We start from the raw sequence: 7,500 nt of genomic DNA on the forward strand, positions 1-7,500 counted from the left end.
CAGCACCGTCCCTGCTATACGAAAGCCCCATCCAGCCCTGTGCCACCCGGGGGGTTCCAGGGTGCTGAGATGGCTGACGTTTTGCTCCGCTCTCGACGGTCACCGCGCAATGCAAGAACAGGCCAAAAACTGGCCAAAACGGCCCAAAAACGGGCCAAAACTGGCCATTTTTGGCTGCGCGAGCGGCGAGCGGCGGACAGCGAGCGAAGCGAGAGGCAGCACCGTCCCTGCTATACGAAAGCCCCATCCAGCCCTGTGCCACCCGGGGGGTTCCAGGGTGCTGAGATGGCTGACGTTTTGCTCCGCTCTCGACGGTCACCGCGCAATGCAAGAACAGGCCAAAAACTGGCCAAAACGGCCCAAAAACGGGCCAAAACTGGCCATTTTTGGCTGCGCGAGCGAGCGGCGAGCGGCGGACAGCGAGCGAAGCGAGAGGCAGCACCGTCCCTGCTATACGAAAGCCCCATCCAGCCCTGTGCCACCCGGGGGGTTCCAGGGTGCTGAGATGGCTGACGTTTTGCTCCGCTCTCGACGGTCACCGCGCAATGCAAGAACAGGCCAAAAACTGGCCAAAACGGCCCAAAAACGGGCCAAAACTGGCCATTTTTGGCTGCACGAGCGAGCGGCGAGCGGCGGACAGCGAGCGAAGCGAGAGGCAGCACCGTCCCTGCTATACGAAAGCCCCATCCAGCCCTGTGCCACCCGGGGGGTTCCAGGGTGCTGAGATGGCTGACGTTTTGCTCCGCTCTCGACGGTCACCGCGCAATGCAAGAACAGGCCAAAAACTGGCCAAAACGGCCCAAAAACGGGCCAAAACTGGCCATTTTTGGCTGCACGAGCGAGCGGCGAGCGGCGGACAGCGAGCGAAGCGAGAGGCAGCACCGTCCCTGCTATACGAAAGCCCCATCCAGCCCTGTGCCACCCGGGGGGTTCCAGGGTGCTGAGATGGCTGACGTTTTGCTCCGCTCTCGACGGTCACCGCGCAATGCAAGAACAGGCCAAAAACTGGCCAAAACGGCCCAAAAACGGGCCAAAACTGGCCATTTTTGGCTGCACGAGCGAGCGGCGAGCGGCGGACAGCGAGCGAAGCGAGAGGCAGCACCGTCCCTGCTATACGAAAGCCCCATCCAGCCCTGTGCCACCCGGGGGGTTCCAGGGTGCTGAGATGGCTGACGTTTTGCTCCGCTCTCGACGGTCACCGCGCAATGCAAGAACAGGCCAAAAACTGGCCAAAACGGCCCAAAAACGGGCCAAAACTGGCCATTTTTGGCTGCGCGAGCGAGCGGCGAGCGGCGGACAGCGAGCGAAGCGAGAGGCAGCACCGTCCCTGCTATACGAAAGCCCCATCCAGCCCTGTGCCACCCGGGGGGTTCCAGGGTGCTGAGATGGCTGACGTTTTGCTCCGCTCTCGACGGTCACCGCGCAATGCAAGAACAGGCCAAAAACTGGCCAAAACGGCCCAAAAACGGGCCAAAACTGGCCATTTTTGGCTGCACGAGCGAGCGGCGAGCGGCGGACAGCGAGCGAAGCGAGAGGCAGCACCGTCCCTGCTATACGAAAGCCCCATCCAGCCCTGTGCCACCCGGGGGGTTCCAGGGTGCTGAGATGGCTGACGTTTTGCTCCGCTCTCGACGGTCACCGCGCAATGCAAGAACAGGCCAAAAACTGGCCAAAACGGCCCAAAAACGGGCCAAAACTGGCCATTTTTGGCTGCACGAGCGAGCGGCGAGCGGCGGACAGCGAGCGAAGCGAGAGGCAGCACCGTCCCTGCTATACGAAAGCCCCATCCAGCCCTGTGCCACCCGGGGGGGGTTCCAGGGTGCTGAGATGGCTGACGTTTTGCTCCGCTCTCGACGGTCACCGCGCAATGCAAGAACAGGCCAAAAACTGGCCAAAACGGCCCAAAAACGGGCCAAAACTGGCCATTTTTGGCTGCACGAGCGAGCGGCGAGCGGCGGACAGCGAGCGAAGCGAGAGGCAGCACCGTCCCTGCTATACGAAAGCCCCATCCAGCCCTGTGCCACCCGGGGGGTTCCAGGGTGCTGAGATGGCTGACGTTTTGCTCCGCTCTCGACGGTCACCGCGCAATGCAAGAACAGGCCAAAAACTGGCCAAAACGGCCCAAAAACGGGCCAAAACTGGCCATTTTTGGCTGCGCGAGCGAGCGGCGAGCGGCGGACAGCGAGCGAAGCGAGAGGCAGCACCGTCCCTGCTATACGAAAGCCCCATCCAGCCCTGTGCCACCCGGGGGGTTCCAGGGTGCTGAGATGGCTGACGTTTTGCTCCGCTCTCGACGGTCACCGCGCAATGCAAGAACAGGCCAAAAACTGGCCAAAACGGCCCAAAAACGGGCCAAAACTGGCCATTTTTGGCTGCACGAGCGAGCGGCGAGCGGCGGACAGCGAGCGAAGCGAGAGGCAGCACCGTCCCTGCTATACGAAAGCCCCATCCAGCCCTGTGCCACCCGGGGGGTTCCAGGGTGCTGAGATGGCTGACGTTTTGCTCCGCTCTCGACGGTCACCGCGCAATGCAAGAACAGGCCAAAAACTGGCCAAAACGGCCCAAAAACGGGCCAAAACTGGCCATTTTTGGCTGCACGAGCGAGCGGCGAGCGGCGGACAGCGAGCGAAGCGAGAGGCAGCACCGTCCCTGCTATACGAAAGCCCCATCCAGCCCTGTGCCACCCGGGGGGTTCCAGGGTGCTGAGATGGCTGACGTTTTGCTCCGCTCTCGACGGTCACCGCGCAATGCAAGAACAGGCCAAAAACTGGCCAAAACGGCCCAAAAACGGGCCAAAACTGGCCATTTTTGGCTGCACGAGCGAGCGGCGAGCGGCGGACAGCGAGCGAAGCGAGAGGCAGCACCGTCCCTGCTATACGAAAGCCCCATCCAGCCCTGTGCCACCCGGGGGGTTCCAGGGTGCTGAGATGGCTGACGTTTTGCTCCGCTCTCGACGGTCACCGCGCAATGCAAGAACAGGCCAAAAACTGGCCAAAACGGCCCAAAAACGGGCCAAAACTGGCCATTTTTGGCTGCACGAGCGAGCGGCGAGCGGCGGACAGCGAGCGAAGCGAGAGGCAGCACCGTCCCTGCTATACGAAAGCCCCATCCAGCCCTGTGCCACCCGGGGGGTTCCAGGGTGCTGAGATGGCTGACGTTTTGCTCCGCTCTCGACGGTCACCGCGCAATGCAAGAACAGGCCAAAAACTGGCCAAAACGGCCCAAAAACGGGCCAAAACTGGCCATTTTTGGCTGCACGAGCGAGCGGCGAGCGGCGGACAGCGAGCGAAGCGAGAGGCAGCACCGTCCCTGCTATACGAAAGCCCCATCCAGCCCTGTGCCACCCGGGGGGTTCCAGGGTGCTGAGATGGCTGACGTTTTGCTCCGCTCTCGACGGTCACCGCGCAATGCAAGAACAGGCCAAAAACTGGCCAAAACGGCCCAAAAACGGGCCAAAACTGGCCATTTTTGGCTGCGCGAGCGAGCAGCGAGCGGCGGACAGCGAGCGAAGCGAGAGGCAGCACCGTCCCTGCTATACGAAAGCCCCATCCAGCCCTGTGCCACCCGGGGGGTTCCAGGGTGCTGAGATGGCTGACGTTTTGCTCCGCTCTCGACGGTCACCGCGCAATGCAAGAACAGGCCAAAAACTGGCCAAAACGGCCCAAAAACGGGCCAAAACTGGCCATTTTTGGCTGCACGAGCGAGCGGCGAGCGGCGGACAGCGAGCGAAGCGAGAGGCAGCACCGTCCCTGCTATACGAAAGCCCCATCCAGCCCTGTGCCACCCGGGGGGTTCCAGGGTGCTGAGATGGCTGACGTTTTGCTCCGCTCTCGACGGTCACCGCGCAATGCAAGAACAGGCCAAAAACTGGCCAAAACGGCCCAAAAACGGGCCAAAACTGGCCATTTTTGGCTGCACGAGCGAGCGGCGAGCGGCGGACAGCGAGCGAAGCGAGAGGCAGCACCGTCCCTGCTATACGAAAGCCCCATCCAGCCCTGTGCCACCCGGGGGGGGTTCCAGGGTGCTGAGATGGCTGACGTTTTGCTCCGCTCTCGACGGTCACCGCGCAATGCAAGAACAGGCCAAAAACTGGCCAAAACGGCCCAAAAACGGGCCAAAACTGGCCATTTTTGGCTGCACGAGCGAGCGGCGAGCGGCGGACAGCGAGCGAAGCGAGAGGCAGCACCGTCCCTGCTATACGAAAGCCCCATCCAGCCCTGTGCCACCCGGGGGGTTCCAGGGTGCTGAGATGGCTGACGTTTTGCTCCGCTCTCGACGGTCACCGCGCAATGCAAGAACAGGCCAAAAACTGGCCAAAACGGCCCAAAAACGGGCCAAAACTGGCCATTTTTGGCTGCGCGAGCGAGCGGCGAGCGGCGGACAGCGAGCGAAGCGAGAGGCAGCACCGTCCCTGCTATACGAAAGCCCCATCCAGCCCTGTGCCACCCGGGGGGTTCCAGGGTGCTGAGATGGCTGACGTTTTGCTCCGCTCTCGACGGTCACCGCGCAATGCAAGAACAGGCCAAAAACTGGCCAAAACGGCCCAAAAACGGGCCAAAACTGGCCATTTTTGGCTGCACGAGCGAGCGGCGAGCGGCGGACAGCGAGCGAAGCGAGAGGCAGCACCGTCCCTGCTATACGAAAGCCCCATCCAGCCCTGTGCCACCCGGGGGGTTCCAGGGTGCTGAGATGGCTGACGTTTTGCTCCGCTCTCGACGGTCACCGCGCAATGCAAGAACAGGCCAAAAACTGGCCAAAACGGCCCAAAAACGGGCCAAAACTGGCCATTTTTGGCTGCACGAGCGAGCGGCGAGCGGCGGACAGCGAGCGAAGCGAGAGGCAGCACCGTCCCTGCTATACGAAAGCCCCATCCAGCCCTGTGCCACCCGGGGGGTTCCAGGGTGCTGAGATGGCTGACGTTTTGCTCCGCTCTCGACGGTCACCGCGCAATGCAAGAACAGGCCAAAAACTGGCCAAAACGGCCCAAAAACGGGCCAAAACTGGCCATTTTTGGCTGCACGAGCGAGCGGCGAGCGGCGGACAGCGAGCGAAGCGAGAGGCAGCACCGTCCCTGCTATACGAAAGCCCCATCCAGCCCTGTGCCACCCGGGGGGTTCCAGGGTGCTGAGATGGCTGACGTTTTGCTCCGCTCTCGACGGTCACCGCGCAATGCAAGAACAGGCCAAAAACTGGCCAAAACGGCCCAAAAACGGGCCAAAACTGGCCATTTTTGGCTGCACGAGCGAGCGGCGAGCGGCGGACAGCGAGCGAAGCGAGAGGCAGCACCGTCCCTGCTATACGAAAGCCCCATCCAGCCCTGTGCCACCCGGGGGGTTCCAGGGTGCTGAGATGGCTGACGTTTTGCTCCGCTCTCGACGGTCACCGCGCAATGCAAGAACAGGCCAAAAACTGGCCAAAACGGCCCAAAAACGGGCCAAAACTGGCCATTTTTGGCTGCACGAGCGAGCGGCGAGCGGCGGACAGCGAGCGAAGCGAGAGGCAGCACCGTCCCTGCTATACGAAAGCCCCATCCAGCCCTGTGCCACCCGGGGGGTTCCAGGGTGCTGAGATGGCTGACGTTTTGCTCCGCTCTCGACGGTCACCGCGCAATGCAAGAACAGGCCAAAAACTGGCCAAAACGGCCCAAAAACGGGCCAAAACTGGCCATTTTTGGCTGCACGAGCGAGCGGCGAGCGGCGGACAGCGAGCGAAGCGAGAGGCAGCACCGTCCCTGCTATACGAAAGCCCCATCCAGCCCTGTGCCACCCGGGGGGTTCCAGGGTGCTGAGATGGCTGACGTTTTGCTCCGCTCTCGACGGTCACCGCGCAATGCAAGAACAGGCCAAAAACTGGCCAAAACGGCCCAAAAACGGGCCAAAACTGGCCATTTTTGGCTGCACGAGCGAGCGGCGAGCGGCGGACAGCGAGCGAAGCGAGAGGCAGCACCGTCCCTGCTATACGAAAGCCCCATCCAGCCCTGTGCCACCCGGGGGGTTCCAGGGTGCTGAGATGGCTGACGTTTTGCTCCGCTCTCGACGGTCACCGCGCAATGCAAGAACAGGCCAAAAACTGGCCAAAACGGCCCAAAAACGGGCCAAAACTGGCCATTTTTGGCTGCACGAGCGAGCGGCGAGCGGCGGACAGCGAGCGAAGCGAGAGGCAGCACCGTCCCTGCTATACGAAAGCCCCATCCAGCCCTGTGCCACCCGGGGGGTTCCAGGGTGCTGAGATGGCTGACGTTTTGCTCCGCTCTCGACGGTCACCGCGCAATGCAAGAACAGGCCAAAAACTGGCCAAAACGGCCCAAAAACGGGCCAAAACTGGCCATTTTTGGCTGCACGAGCGAGCGGCGAGCGGCGGACAGCGAGCGAAGCGAGAGGCAGCACCGTCCCTGCTATACGAAAGCCCCATCCAGCCCTGTGCCACCCGGGGGGTTCCAGGGTGCTGAGATGGCTGACGTTTTGCTCCGCTCTCGACGGTCACCGCGCAATGCAAGAACAGGCCAAAAACTGGCCAAAACGGCCCAAAAACGGGCCAAAACTGGCCATTTTTGGCTGCACGAGCGAGCGGCGAGCGGCGGACAGCGAGCGAAGCGAGAGGCAGCACCGTCCCTGCTATACGAAAGCCCCATCCAGCCCTGTGCCACCCGGGGGGTTCCAGGGTGCTGAGATGGCTGACGTTTTGCTCCGCTCTCGACGGTCACCGCGCAATGCAAGAACAGGCCAAAAACTGGCTAAAACGGCCCAAAAACGGGCCAAAACTGGCCATTTTTGGCTGCGCGAGCGAGCGGCGAGCGGCGGACAGCGAGCGAAGCGAGAGGCAGCACCGTCCCTGCTATATACGAAAGCCCCATCCAGCCCTGTGCCACCCGGGGGGTTCCAGGGTGCTGAGATGGCTGACGTTTTGCTCCGCTCACGACGGTCACCGCACCACGCAAGAACGGACCATAAACAGGCCAAAACAGCCCAAAAACGGGCCAAAACTGGTCATTTTTGGCTGCGCGAGCGAGCGGCGAGCGGCGAACAGCGAGCGAAGCGTGAGGCAGCACCGTCCCTGCTATACGAAAGCCCCATCCAGCCCTGTGCCACCCGGGGGGTTCCAGGGTGCTGAGATGGCTGACGTTTTGCTCCGCTCACGACGGTCACCGCGCCATGCAAGAACGGACCAAAAACAGGCCAAAACAGCCCAAAAACGGGCCAAAACTGGCCATTTTTGGCTGAGCGAGCGAGCGGTGAGCGGCGAACAGCGAGCGAAGCGAGAGGCAGCACCGTCCCTGCTATACGAAAGCCCCATCCAGCCCTGTGCCACCCGGGGGGTTCCAGGGTGCTGAGATGGCTGACGTTTTGCTCCGCTCACGACGGTCGCCGTGCCACGCAAGAACGGACCAAAAACAGGCCAAAACAGCCCAAAAACGGGCCAAAACTGGCCATTTTAGGTTGCGCGAGCGAGCGGCGAGCGGCGAACAGCGAGCGAAGCGTGAGGCAGCACCGTCCCTGCTAT

This window comes from Musa acuminata, unplaced genomic scaffold (genome assembly GCF_036884655.1).
Source record: "Musa acuminata AAA Group cultivar baxijiao unplaced genomic scaffold, Cavendish_Baxijiao_AAA HiC_scaffold_553, whole genome shotgun sequence".
Lineage (NCBI taxonomy): Eukaryota > Viridiplantae > Streptophyta > Magnoliopsida > Zingiberales > Musaceae > Musa > Musa acuminata.